Source organism: Zea mays, chromosome 7 (assembly GCF_902167145.1).
Source record: "Zea mays cultivar B73 chromosome 7, Zm-B73-REFERENCE-NAM-5.0, whole genome shotgun sequence".
NCBI classification, from domain to species: domain Eukaryota; kingdom Viridiplantae; phylum Streptophyta; class Magnoliopsida; order Poales; family Poaceae; genus Zea; species Zea mays.
Window position 1 is genome coordinate 65,794,881 of NC_050102.1, and position 15,487 is coordinate 65,810,367.

The 15,487-nt window shown below is 41.2% G+C and overlaps 1 pseudogene; it reads right to left on the minus strand.

Moving 5' to 3' along the window:
* Window positions 1-655: 655 nt before the first annotated feature.
* LOC103633884 (uncharacterized) lies at window positions 656-9,989 on the minus strand (annotated as a pseudogene).
* Between the last annotated feature and the right edge of the window lie 5,498 nt (window positions 9,990-15,487).

Sequence of the window (15,487 nt, forward strand, 5' to 3'; positions counted from 1 at the left end):
GAACAATCCATCCACAAAAACAATAAATAGAGGTGACTAAGATGTACATCCACAAAAGGCAAGACATCATCTGTGACGTGTTCAGACTGCAGGTTTGTCAAGGCTGCAAACAAATATAATAATGTGAGTATAAAGTTCCATAAATATTATGCGCTGGGTCTTTGAAGTTAATGTTATACCAAAGAAAGATATTAAGCACATCTATACAACCTCAAGGCTGTAAGAGAATAGAAACATAGGATGTTTCTCATACTTCTGCAGGTACGAAACTATGGGGAAGCAACCCTCTATAACTAGTACTGGTACTAGTACTGCTAAAAGAGGTTAGCACTTAACACACACAAACTCCAAACTTTTCACTATGTCGTAGGCACATTCTAGCATGAGTAGTGCATTAGAATTTACAACAAAGGGAGATATAGCTTCAGAAGAACCAAAGGACATGATTTCCTTGTCGAAGAATGGATTGGATATTCAAGAGTGAATAGGTAATTACCCCGTAGAAGGAGATGACTGCATCATCTGCTGAGTTAGAGCCAAAATTCTTCGCCAGATCAGAGATGCACACATGGGCATCTTCCATGTAATCGCGACCTCCTATATCAGACCACTCCCCTGACCGGATGAACGGGACGAAGTTGTTCGGCTTAGTTTGCTAGAGCTCAACAGACACCGTGTTCTCACAAATCCTCTCCATCTGCACATTATCCAAGGATGATTAGAACCCAGCGGAAAAGAAAGGTTTTTTAAGATAAACCACTCAACCAAAATATAAGCACTATATAAGATTTGATTGAAGAAACCCTTAAAACGAACAGGTTATTAGTTCCAAGGCAATGAATAAAAAATCCTACTCCAGCACTCCCACCCTGCTGCCAAGAACTAGAATTCCCTAGACATACTTGTTGCCACCACAGATAGAACGACACAGTAGTTAAGTAGTGATACAGCTAGCTGGTTGTTGATAGCAACGTGGAATCAGAAGTCCGATCTGGTAAAGCTAAGTGACAGGAGGCAAATCATTATTGGACAGGAAATGCTACATGTAACAATTTCTAGAGAGGGGCAAATGATAAAGAAAACACCCAATTGTCCTTCCAGCCAAAAAGGTTATAACATCGTATATAAACTTGGCAAAGGAGCAAACAGCTGTGGCAATATGATAGGACATCAGCAACCCCGGCTATTCGTCTCAGTTGAGCTAATTAGCAGAGCCATGTAAAGCCTACACGTGTACATGCATTCTTGCGCGCCACTCCATAATCCACTTCCTGTTTATTGCAACGTCCCTAGCAGGTAAAGGAACAAAGCTACCCCATTAAGGTCTAAAGGGCACCACGGGCTACCAGCATATGACATTATGTATATTTTAAGAGCTATAGATAAAGAGTCTCAATTCAGATCTAAGTGGTCGCAATGATGTAGCCATAATTATACTGGTGTGAGGAAATTCTCAATATGGCCCAGAACTGGTGTGAGGAAATTCTCAATATGGCCCAGAATTATACTGGTGTGAGGAAATTCAAATACAAGCAGTTAAATTAGTACCTATGAATAACTATGCTGCAAAGTCTGCAACAGGTATGTTTGCAACAGAAACTTTATCGGCAGGCTCACAATCTTTAGTCCAGAACTAGTAATATCTTATAGCAATTATTTTCCAGTACAAAGCAGCAAAAAGTACCATTTTGATGCATAAATAAAATATTGAAGACTCTACGATATTGCCAGCATATAATCTAGATTTTGCATGGTACTAATTTCTTCAGTTATTAAAATGGTAATCATGAATGAGGATGCTTATTCTAAAAATATATTACCAGTAGCATTTTCAAGAGCACGTGAGTACCAATATGAGCCAGAGCACTTTTAATTCGATCATGTCCTTCAAGGTCATCAACATAGCGTGAAACACTCTCCCCATGCTCGTAAGTCTCAACTAAAACAGCAGGATGAACAAGTGGATAGAGAGGTCTTGGGAAAGATACATCCTTCCACCTTCGGAAGTTCAAGATAAACCGGCTCAGATGAGCAGCTTCCCTTGCAAGGTCAACTTCAGACATCATGAAGACAGCAAACTGTTGTACACTCTCATCTAGGCGCAACCAATTCAGCGTGGGGATATATCTAGTTATCTTTGCTATGGCATTGATGATATTGAAATCTCTTTTTATCGAGTCCCCTACACCAGGATGCCTTACTTTTACTGCAACAGTTACATGATTTGTCTGCCGATTAGGATACCTAAATCGTAGAACAGCCCGATGCACTTGAGCAACACTTCCAGATGCAACAGGGTCCTCTTCAAAAATGTCTGATAGCTTTTGACCAAAAGCTTTCTCAACAGTTTTCTTAGTATAGGTAAAGCTATGAGCTGGTGCTTTTGTGTGCAGCTTTGACAATTCAGTACAAAAGGTCACATGGAAACAGATCAGGGCGTGTTGCAGCCCATTGGCCGCATTTGATAAACGCAGGACCTGCAAGCTCCAAAGTACGATGGACAAGTTGAAGCCATGTTTTCCTATACTTACTGCCAAGAGTCTCTATATTGATCTGAAGTATACTTGGAGTGAACAACAATGCCAAATATATTGATCTGAAGATTATAATAACCAATTCTACTACCGAATATATTAGAGAGGTAACGTAAATACGGCCATCCTGAGCTCTTTCACGTATTGGGTAGTATTCTCCATCTGCAGATGTCTTCTGAGCTAGCATTACCTCTCCCACAATAAAAGTGACAAGGTAAGGAGCTATATTAGACCTACTCACAGCCAAGCCAATGGCACAAGCAACCTTACTAATAATTGAATATGCTTTTGGTGCACGAGAACCCAGTGCTACAAGTCGCTTCCAAGCAAGCTGACTCTGAAATGCATTCTGAACCGAGATTGATGGGGGGCTGAGCTGACCTTGAGGTAGACTTTGAAGTAGTCACGGATGGCTGGATCTTAGAAGAAGGAATCGTTCGAGGCGGACATGACGATGCCCTCTTCCCACGCCCACCGCACGTACTGCGTCTTGCCACCGTGCGCCTCCAGGTTGTTCACCAGGCTGAGGCTGTTCGCCAGGCTCAGGATCAGCCGCACCCCGTGCCGCCCGGCCTCCACGACCACCCGGTCCAGCACCTGATGCGCACTCCATTGTTAAGCAGTTAGCACCACCCCAGAAAACCCAAGAAAATGGTACGAAGAAGCTCCGTCACCTTAACCCCAGCGGCGAGGGAGCGTCGACGCGGTCCGGCGGCATGGGTCCGGCGGCGCGGCTTGCGAGTGTGTGTTTGGCGGAGGCGGCGTGGAGGGGATGGAGCGTGTGAGAGACGGTGAGATATAGACGAGTCCCGCGGGTTAGGGGTTTTGTTATTTTTTTAAGTTAAGTTTGACGGTTTTCTATTGGCCCACGAACTTAAATTAAAAATGTGGGTACGCATGTTCCTAATTCCTTAAGTTCGACGGTTTTAGCCAGGCCGCACGAACTTAAATTAAAAACGTGGGTACCCACGTTCTTCGTCAAACCCATGAACTTAACTAAAATAAGAATGTCGGTACCCACGTTCCCCTCAACTGCTCAAAAAGAACCTCAATACGGGGTAGCGGATATTTATTCTTGATCGTCACTTGATTCAAAGCACGATAATCCACTCATAACCTCTTGCTTTTATCTTTCTTCTCAACAAACAATACTGGGGAAGCCCATGGAGACCTGCTAGGCCTAATGAAACCCTTAGCCAGCAGATCATCCAATTGCCGCTTCAATTCAACCTGCTCCTTTGGGGCCATCCGATACGGTGCCTTATGAATAGACTGCGTACCCGGAATCAGCTTGATTTCAAAAGCTGCATCGCGCTCCGGAGGAACGCCTGGAAGCTCTGCCGGAAACACATCGGCAAAGTCACACACCACCCGGATGTCCTGCACCCGCAAGGCAGCCTCACCCTCCACCACCATGGAGAAAAAGATTCCCGACTTCCTTGACCGGTGATCTGGAAGCAATTGCGCCAACAAGGATAATGTGAACTTTGCGGAGCTTCCCAAGAATACCACCTCCCTACCCGACGGCGCCTGCAATAACACTGTCTTCCATAAACAGGATATAACTGCACGATACTGAGATAACCAATCCATACGCAAGATAACATCGAAAGCCCCCAAGGAAAACACAACAAGATTGGCCGAAAAGACCTCATCAGCAAGGATGACGGAACACCCCTGACAAACTGAGCAGCTACTAATGGAGCCATTAGCAGAACTAACCAAAATTGGGTGACCCAACCTCTGCACCGAAAGACCAGCCCACAACACAAAATTCTCTGAAACAAACGAATAGCTAGCGCCAGAGTCAAAAAGAGCATGGGCCACAAATGAATCAACTGAAATTGTACCTGTCACCACGTCTCCTTGCTCTTTGCCATCCGCAGTGGGTAGCACATAAGCTCCGGAAATACCCACAGATAAGGAAGCTCCCAGAGTGAAATTAATAGAAGAACCCCACTCAGCCGACGGGGGAAACAGACGTGGAGCTCGAAACTGAGACGACATAGGAGTAGTTGGTGCAGGAGTAGGCGCAGCCAGATACTGAGGAAAACCCTGCATCGACACGAACTGAGATGTCCCAGGCACATAAAACTGTTGTGGAGGAAGTGGAACTGAATATTGCTGCTGAGCGCTTGACATCATGTTGACAGTGCCCTGAGAAGAGCAGGAAGTCACTGGCTCCCATCTAAGCTTCCCATTGGGATTCCTCCTACACACCACATCCTTATGGTCTTGGCTGCAAATAGAACACCTGCCACTCCACTGGCACTCTGCACGACGATGTGCATCACCACAACAGAAACACACCAGCCCTAGCCCGGGCTTAGGGACAGCCCGAAACCTTTGAGTACTTCCTCCCGAAGTACCCGATTCAGAGGATTTGCCACGGTAGGGGTGGTGGCGCTGGTGCTGAGACTTGCCCCTCTTGTGGGCTGGACCTCTAGTGTTACCCCTCCTCCCGTCCTGGCCACGAGGCTGATCAACACCCGAAGACTTCTGTGACTCCATGGTGTACTGGTGTTGCATCTCCACACCCAATGCCTGCTCCACTATAGTACGGAAATCCACCAACGGAAAGGCTCCTAGAGCATGCCTGATAGAAGGTTTCAGGCCCTGACAGAACTGGCTCGCCTTCTCCAACTCATTGTAAGCCACATAAGGAACAAAGCAGACCATCTTGTTGAAGCCCACTTCATACCCTGTGGTAGACTTCTTCTCTTGCTTGTAGGACTGCAGATCAATCTTCATTTTCTCCAGGAAGGTGACCTGGTAGAACCTCCTCTCAAACTGCCTGATGAAAACATCCTAGGACAGGACTCCTGGTGAAGAGGAGTGAGCTGCCTGCACGCCTCTCCACAAAATCTGAGCCTCTCCCTTCAGCAGCTGTGTGCCAAAGCGAACACGATCCCCATACACAATCTCGAAGACATTCATCTTATCCTCCACGTAAGTTAGCCAATCTACCGCCTCGACCGGAGTGCCACTGCCATCAAAAGTGTCCAACTTCAAGCCCATCCACTGCATCAGAGAAAGGCCACTGATGGGAAGAGGCACCTCAGCCCCGCCACCTGAAGCAGCACCCGTGGGAACAGCGCCCCCAGGCACACCTCCACCACCAGCACCCTGAGCAGCACCCGCAGAAGCGACAGGAATAGCCTGCCTCAGAATGACCAACTCCTACTGCATGGCCTGCATCGTGGCTAACATTGCCGCCAGACTCATAGAATCCCCACTAGGGGCTTGCGGGCTGCCACGAGCCCTACGAGGCGGCATAACTGCAGCCACAGGAGTAAGTAAATAAGTAAATAAAATTGGCATAACACTTCATCAAACAATGTCAATCCAGCACTGACAATAACATAAGATATCAATAGTAAAACAGGAAACCCATCCTACATGTGCAGTATGTCAATTTATTATTATTCCACTTGCTAGGACCTACAGCCTATACCTTTGATACCAACTATAACACCCCACTGCTCCCACACAATGAATGTTACCAAATACCCTTCCCATAAACTTATAGAACTTAAGAAAAGAACTAGAGAAAGAAAGTATTGCAAAATCCGGCAGCACCTCCTTTGAAATAAGTATAACGAGGGGAACATAAAGTTTATACAGAATATAAAAGAAAGCTAATCCACATAGTATAATAAAATGCAAAGGTAGTAATGAACATTCATGACCAAATAAAAAGATAGATAACTCAGCCCACCCCAAACAAAATCTGTTTAACTACCAAGAAAGGCTAAAACATATTAATCCCTCAGACTAGACCCTCCCTGTTTAACATCATTATTAAGCAGTGGTTTCTTTATTTAAAGGTGTAGTGGTCGTGCTGCTACATCCCTTCTTTTCCCAAAGAAAAGATCATGTGCCTGCATCAGACAATGCAAGAGTGAGATGATACATCTCAGCAAGTAAAAAGAGCAAACAACAACTAGACAATGTAAACAAACCATGCTTAAACAACCACGTAGTTCACAAGTTCCTTCTTGAATAGTAATTTGCAGCAAGTAAACATGTAACCAATTACTTAGTTCCAAGATGAATCACAAGGTAAAGATCTACTTTATCCACATCCACATAATAAGTTCCACACTTCACCCCAGAATGCACATGGCTATAGATGCAGTAATGGCTTCTGCCTTCATACCACTAAGGATATGAAGCTGCATCATACCCCTTCTCGGGCAACATATGATGCTCATTGTACCAGTACGGTCGGACCATAAGATCGTGACGAAACTTCCATACAATGGATGATGAATGCATTTTGCATGTCAACAACATGAGTCCTTCCCAAATAAAATGTGCCAAACATATACTTCCGCCCAGTCCAAGTAGTAAACAACATGTGCTGGGGGAGGTACTCGCTTGGCGAGTATCCACTGGTTAAGTCCATCCTTCCTTGGTTCGTCCACAGACTGCATCTTGTGGTTGGCACCACATCACTTGCACGATCATCCTCTCTCGGTCCTAAATGAGATGCATGATGCATATGTATGAATATGATGAAATATATCACAAGATAATCCCAAAATGGATGGTAGCGAACTAAACATTAAATTGTAAGACACCGCGACAACTGTACGCAAGCGCTAGTTATCTATACATCATCGGGTACACGTAGTCAATCATCACTGGAAAATAACAAACACTTCCTATAATTATCTATTGCAAACACGACATCATAAGTTAAGCATTCGCCACGTTCACTTTTATCATTCATTAGTTACCTATTATTAAACTAGTTAAGTACGCATAAATTTACGATGACTTACACATAGACAGACTTAGTTCAAAAGGAATAGTTGCTTAATCGGGTAATCATTCACAACCTTCTACTTCAAGCATACACCCAGAGAACACACATGAGGAGATAGTTAATTCACAATTACAAATTGTTTTACTTTAATGACGTTGGTTATTTAGTAGTATTAGCAGAAAGCCAAAGACATGACAGTATTCATTTTGTTTCCCTAATTTATAACTGCACTTGCAAACTTTTGATTAAGCTAAGCTACTTATTAGACCTTAACCAATTTAGTTCACTAACTTAGTGAGATGTGTACTATTTACTTATATATAACCTCAATTATACTAGTCACTATTATTATTACTCATGTTCAGTCAAATCCCAAAACAAACAAGTAGTCAACTCAAGACAAACACACTGGAGTGGAACAATCAATCACAATTAACATATTTAGGACAACAGCACAACAGTTACTTCTTTTAATCATAACTCTTCAAATATTAATCCAAAAATAGCAAACTAGGACTTTCTGGGAAGCTTAAAATGTGTTCTACAATTTTGGTATTATCATCTCAGTATGATTAGACTCTTAGCAAGGTCGAATTATGCAAACACAGCAGCTCTGTCCAGATTTAGACAGATTCAGACCTGCAACTTCAAAATTTCACAACTAAAGATTCTGACATCCAAACAAATTGATTCTAGACTTTCTGGAAAGCTAATGAAAGTTTCTACAAATGATTTATAAACATTCCAAGGTGATTCAATATGCAATTTAGGATAAAAGACATTAGAAGGCTTTGCTGTCCAGAATTGGACAGATTCAGTCTTCAGATTTTAAACATCTATAACTTAATCTTCAGATCACTAAAAAGAGTGATCCAAGACTTTTTGGAAAGCTTGGCAAAAGCACTACATAACTTTTATAATCACCAAGAAGCGATTCTATGTTTAACTAAATCAAACAATACAGTTTTCGAAATCTGTTCTGTCAGTGGACCGAACACAGCAATCCTCTTATAAAATTAATAACTCTCAAACTATCAGGCCTATGGTTATGAAATTTTAACATAAGCAAGATAAGCCTAAACGATCAGACTTATGCCTGTCAAATTTTAACACCAGCAAGATAATAAAGTTATCTACCACTTTTCTATAGCACATATCTACAGAAAACACAATTTGTTTCATCAAACATACAGCACGGGGAAATCACTGCGTGCAACCTAAAACATCAATTAATAAATTTCAGCTCCTATACAATTCAAGAATTTCCGCGTTCTAGATACTTGAATTATTCTAACACTTTGACAATTGTTAGAGTTAAAATAATCAAGTGAGAACTAACAAGTAGACTTACTAATTTTATACAAGATATTTCGCGCGCTAGAATTACCACACAATTAACAAACACATTCACCAAAATAAAACACGTCGGCACACATGTCCGACATCATACAAAATCATGGTGAAGCACTATTAATATTTATCTTTAGAACACCATGACATAACCATTAAATCTCTAATTAGTTTTAAGGTGTAATTCAAACATTCCAAGAGACATGCATGGTTTGCTTACTTCTAATTTCTCACTAACTCCTACAATTATATATTGAGTGATATTTTAGCATGATATGAAACTATCTAATTTGGGGCTGGACTTTTTATGAGGCATAGGTAATAACAAATTATGACTAATGTATAAATTTCACATGCTCAGGTTTTATATTTTATTGACTACAAAAATAACAATTTGTTAATGTAATAAAGCATGTGAGAGCAAGTTAAATCTAAAACTAATTATTTTCTGTGGATGCATGAACATATTAAGTTTTCTCAGGCTACTATAATATCATGCAAGGACAGTGGAACGCCATTTTCCATTTTTGCATTCATACATTATTTTTAAATCATTTAAAACTACTTAAGGTGCATTAAACAAGTTAAATCACTAACTTAATCATACAAGCACAACAATTCATGAAATTTTTACCAGTCACGAAGAATCAAACCAAGAGTCTACTGTAAAAATTTGAATCCATTTGGAGCACTATACCTACAGATCTAAAAATAACAAGCAAATCAATCTTCTTTTCTCTATTTAACTTGTTTTAATTAACACACCAAGCAAACATTGGACAACATATAAGTTTTATATTTTTCCTTGATGGAGTATGACAACATCTAACTAACAAAACAGGTTTCATCATTTTTGGATTTTTATAAATAAAATTATGGAGAGAAGCAAGTTCGTTTATTCTCTAAACCAGTTTTTAAATACGAATTTCTACAGAAAAACTTTTCCACTAAAACATGCCAACCTATAGATCTAACAGATAGATAATTTCATAAGGAAGGCAACAAAATAAGTTTCACAATTTTAGGAGCTACCAAACTCAAGATATGAATTTTAGAAGATATTATAGAATCTGGAATTTGAAGCACCATTACCCTTCGCCTTGGGCCCACACGTCATGGACAGGGGGAGTCTTCTTCTTCCTTGGTTTCTCACGTGAACAACAAATGTCAAGCCATGGGGGCTTCTTGCGCAGAGAGCAGGGGGCGTCCATGGAGCTGCTTGGGGAGATGGCGTGGAGATAGAAGATGCAGTGGAGAGCGGGGCCTGCATCTCCATGGGAGGCTGTGGAGAGGCGCCATGCACCAAGCAGAGGGAGGCAAGTGCCGAGCGCCATGGGTATGGAGCTCCCTGCTCTTGCACTTCAAACGGAGAGGAGCCGTGTGGGGAGAAGAGGGAGAACAAAATGAAAATGGCTTGGAGAGGAGGAATGACTGCTTCTTGATTTAAAGAGACGTCCCTGCCAGCCATTGGGCGAGATGGGCGGCATTGTTGTAGAGCTCTGCACATGACAGTCTGCTTGCAGGTGATGGCAGGACGACTTTGGACGCCCAGTTTTGGCATTTTCTGTTTGGATTCGGACCCGGATCACTGCAGAAGATTTGTTCCTTGATGTATACTCTACAAATCGTGTATAGAGATTGAGGTGATTCGGGCACTGGTTAGAAAGTTATAGACCCACGAAAACTGGTTTGTCAGTGGGTCAGAAAACAGTGGAAACTCGCGAAAACGGAATGTCAAAGCATGTCAAACGGAATCGGATGAACGCCATATTTTAATATGTTGTGCCCCTATTAGTTATTAACAACGTTTATATTTGGGGAAACTTGAGTTGTGCAACAAAAATTTGGGAACGCGAGACGTCGACCCGAACGATGCTGATTTCAGACTTAGAAGAATTCGAACTTTGAAATCAGATTTTTATTCTGCCTTGATGGCACTGTTTGAGATACTTAGAGATTGAATCAAGACTTGGTTTAAATATAATATTTGTTGTATAACACCTGTTCTCCAATTTTTATTAAAGGTCAAACCTCATATCTTGAATATAAATAAAAGTTTTACTTTGGTCAAGGTAGTATCATTATAAAGCTTCAAACTATATTTTTAAGGCAATCGTGATATTTCCTCGATATTTTCTTGGTATTTTCTCTACATGAACCCTTAATAACTTTTGTTGTAGAGTTCATATAGAGTGTTTTTGGAAGGTTGGCACAACTTGTTTGAATTTTTAAATTTGCTTTTACTTAATCGAGCAGTCTCATGTAAGCGTAGGATTTATAATTTCACACGAATATTTGGTTCAAACTTTAAGAAATCTTTAGAATACACTTGATAGATAGAGATGGATGATGACATAAATATAACAAGCTGAATTGCATTAGAAATAATTAGAGGTTGACACTATAGAGATTCCGCTGGAGAATGCGGATTCAGATTAAGTATTTGGACATAGACCGACTATCGAGAGAGTGGATTCGGACATAGATCAGATAACATCACAATTGTCGAGAGTCCGAATAAAAGAGTCTGGACGGAAGTTGCGAGACGAGATTGACTTTCGAATTTGCATTTGCTTTGGGAATAAAAGTTTTAACAGGCTCCAAATTTAGCCTTCTTTGAGACTGAATAACTCTGAATTCAGTGAAATGAGAATGAATGGTCTGGATAATCAGAGACATTGTGCGAGCGAGAAATAGAAATTTTCACTGAGCATCCGAGATTAGGATAAATCTCCCGACATAACACGAAACTGACACCTGGGGTGTCACAGCCTTCCCCCCTTAAAAGAATCTCGTCCCGAGATTCGAATGAGGATCTTCAAGGGCGGAGAAGCTTGTAACTCCCAGACTGAAGATAGATGCAAATTCATGAGAGGGTATCTGACGAGATACGGAAGATAGATTTAGATAGAATATCGTGACATGTTGAGACAAAATGCAGCGATCACTCTGAGAGAATGTTCACAAAAGATAGCACATCAGTATAGTCTCGTAATGGATCACAACTATTAACCACGATACCCGCGCGTGCCGAGCAGCTCGACCATGTGTGCACCATAGAAGGCTCTCGGTTTCGTCGCGGCACCATCAGTCATTGGTCATAATACCATTACCAAACGCAACAAATGAGAAATTCACATAGCACAAATAGATGGAGCCCGTGAGAGTATGGCTCAGAAAATAAGAATGTGACCGAAGTTGAAGCAGAGATTGTTGGCAAAAGAGCATCACATGAGAATTTTCCTCAACTCAGAGAACTATTTTTTGATCATCACGGGGATTATCAGCCAAAGATTGATACAATATTAGATAGGAGGAGGAACCAACCATGAGATCGAGATTGGCAACTTGCTGAGACATGAGAGAACTAAAGTCAACAGCATAATCCATCAATCCACATGGATATGTCGTTTAGAGATAAGTTGATAACACAAGCGTCATGATCCTCGGAGAAAGGGGTATGAGAATGACCAGAAATGAGAGATTTAGGCAACATCAAAATTCGATACTTGAGAACGGGTTATAGCAGATAACCAGATAACGGGGCAGAATCAGTGAAGGATCCAGAGATTTGGATGATAAAGCCACAACATAATTCACAATGAAAATGATTACCAGATTCGGTTGAAGGAGAGGTAGGAAAATAAGATCTACTGGGATGAGCAGCAGAAATGCTATGAAGTTTCGGGATAGGATCTATGGAAAGAAACAGGGCCTTGATAGGGTTTGGGCAACTAGACACCAAACAACAATTTTTTTTGACACAACAAGTGCACAAGGAGACTTGGGTTGGTCTATCGGTCAAGCTATGGGGGTCTATAAGTTGTGTAGGTGTAAATTCAAGGGTAAACACACGAGGGCTAGAAAACACCAACACCATCATGATTTTTTTAAGAGGTTTCACTTGCTAAACTCAAGGTTGTTTGGATTGGGGTCTTTTTATGAACAGAACAGACAACATTTTTTTTGTAAAAAGGGTTGAATAATTACAATACCACCTAGATAGCAAGACAAGATAAACACATAGCACGACCTAACAAGACTTACCAATCTGACACGAGGTAAGGCATTTCTAACATAGCAGTACATCACATTATTCACAAGTTCTTATTATTGGAATAAGGGTGAGGGAAGCATGTTGGTGCACAAGAGACAATGAAAATGCGACAATCATGATGCATGCTCATTCTAGTCGTCTTCTCAGACCTAACTAATTTTTCGGATGCTTCTACAGCATCCCTATTAATAGTATTAGTAGCCTTTATGGTCTATATAAATAGCCACCTAGCTACCCATCTATTTTCTAAGGCTTCACGTCCTAGGTCTAACCTTATCGTCCTGACGATCTATCCAACATTGGTTTCTATCAAGTTTTACTTTTGAAAAGGTTGGAAATCATGACTTATTGTCTCCTTTGTAATGGTATTCGCTCCGATACCAGCTGTGGCGGAACCACCCAGATTATTCCAGCTTAAGTGCCTAATTCCCACCTTAGAGGCTAGACCACACTTAAATAGGAATAAACCGTCAGTCCCTCGGATCTAGTTCGATAAAGCCACTTAACCAGGATCGAATACCACTAGCTCACACGAAGGTGAGACACAGAGAAATACAATAAAACATAATACCACAAATTTAATAAGTATCATTAGTGATTACATTATCGGAGTTTTAGAAATAATAACAATAATTTCAGGGCAGCGGAAATAACTAACGGAGAAAACCGAGTAACATGGCGAAGCCTGGCCACGCTACTCCTCCTGGTCCTCTCCTGCGAAAGCAGTAACCCACTCGACTGTCTATCCCGGTGGCAGGGATGAAGGCCAAGGCACGCCATCAACCAAATCAAGGAGGTACCTGCAAAAATTATGCCACAAGCAAGGCTGAGTATACTAATACTCAGCTAGACTTACCCGGTGTGAGGAGTCTACTCCTCTACCTCTAAACCATGCAGCTGTTTGGCTGAGGGGTTTGGTTTGCCAAAGGCACTAGCTCAGTCTAAAATCAAGTTTTAGCTTTTCAAGTTCTAGAATAATAATTTTAGACTAGATGAGAACCTATCTATTCATACATGGTATCAAACATTATATCAATCAACACCTTTTGCCAGTATCTCATTTCCACTTATTACTCAATGCAGTACAATGGATCAAGCAGTCTCATTAGCTGCGAGAAGCAGACGATTCGAATCGAGTTTTAACCTTGCAAGGTAAACCTAAACACACGACATGTCAGGGCACTCCGACCCCACACATGTCAACCGTCCCCATCGATTCCCCGTTCGCGTCCAGGCCTCACTGCCTTGGCATACAATACTCCACTGACCCCGGCCACCGCCGTGCAGTGGCCGCACTTGTACCCACCATATCTAGAATGGGAGACCCAGTCTCAGGTCGCGTGAGGGATAAAGTTCGCGCCCGGCTTCACTCAGGTACTAGGTTTACCGATTTACCATATTTCTCGGCATGTGCTTAGTACATTCAAACGCTTGACACAGGTATCCACACGTTAATCCTTATTCCAATTTCATCTCGTAGACCACACATCCCCATGGATCCGTGTCCACAAACCATCATTATTCTGTTATCAAAGTGGATACAACCAATTCCTGACCTCGCGCGAGTGCTAGAAAAATCACTCGACTTCTACCGAGATCCCTAATTAGCAAAGCAACTACTCGACCTAGCATATTAGTATCCATCTCAAAGGAAATCCTGAGGTAATGCAACTAGGGTTTTAGGCAACTCCTACACTTAAGTGCACAATACAAGCCTACAAACATTAAGTGTAGTAAAATAGCATATATAAACAGTTACGGGGCTTGCCTTTGATTTAACACTTAGGTAGTGTTTGCTAGGGGAGGTACTCGCTTGGCGAGCATCCACTGGTTAAGTCCATCCTTCCTTGGGTCGTCCACCGACTGCATCTTGTGGTTGGCACCACATCACTTGCACGATCATCCTCTCTCGGTCCTGAATGAGAAGCAGGATGCATATGTATGAATATGATGAAATATATCACAAGATAATCCCAAAATGGATGGTAGCGAACTAAACATTAAATTGTAAGACACCGCGACAACTGTACGCAAGCGCTAGTTATCTATACATCATCGGGTACACGTAGTCAATCATCACTGGAAAATAACAAACACTTCCTATAATTATCTATTGCAAACACGACATCATAAGTTAAGCATTCGCCACATTCACTTTTATCATTCATTAGTTACTTATTATTAAACTAGTTAAGTACGCATAAATTTACGATGACTTACACATAGACAGACTTAGTTCAAAAGGAATAGTTGCTTAATCGGGTTTTACAATCATTCACAACCTTCTACTGCAAGCATACACCCCAGAGAACACACATGAGGAGATAGTTAATTCACAATTACAAATTGTTTTACTTTGATGATGTTGGTTTTTTAGTAGTATTAGCAGAAAGCCAAAGACATGACATTATTCATTTTGTTTCCCTAATTTATAACTGCACTTGCTAACTTTTGATTAAGCTAAGCTACTTATTAGACCTTAACCAATTTAGTTCACTAACATAGTGAGATGTGTACTATTTACTTATATATAACCTCAATTATACTAGTCACTATTATTATTACTCATGTTCAGTCAAATCCCAAAACAAACAAGCAGTCAACTCAAGACAAACACACTGGAGTGGAACAATCAATCACAATTAACATATTTAGGACAACAGCACAACAGTTACTTGTTTTAATCATAACTCTTCAAATATTAATCCAAAAATAGCAAACTAGGACTTTCTGGAAAGCTTAAAAAGTGTTCTACAATTTTGGTATTATCATCTC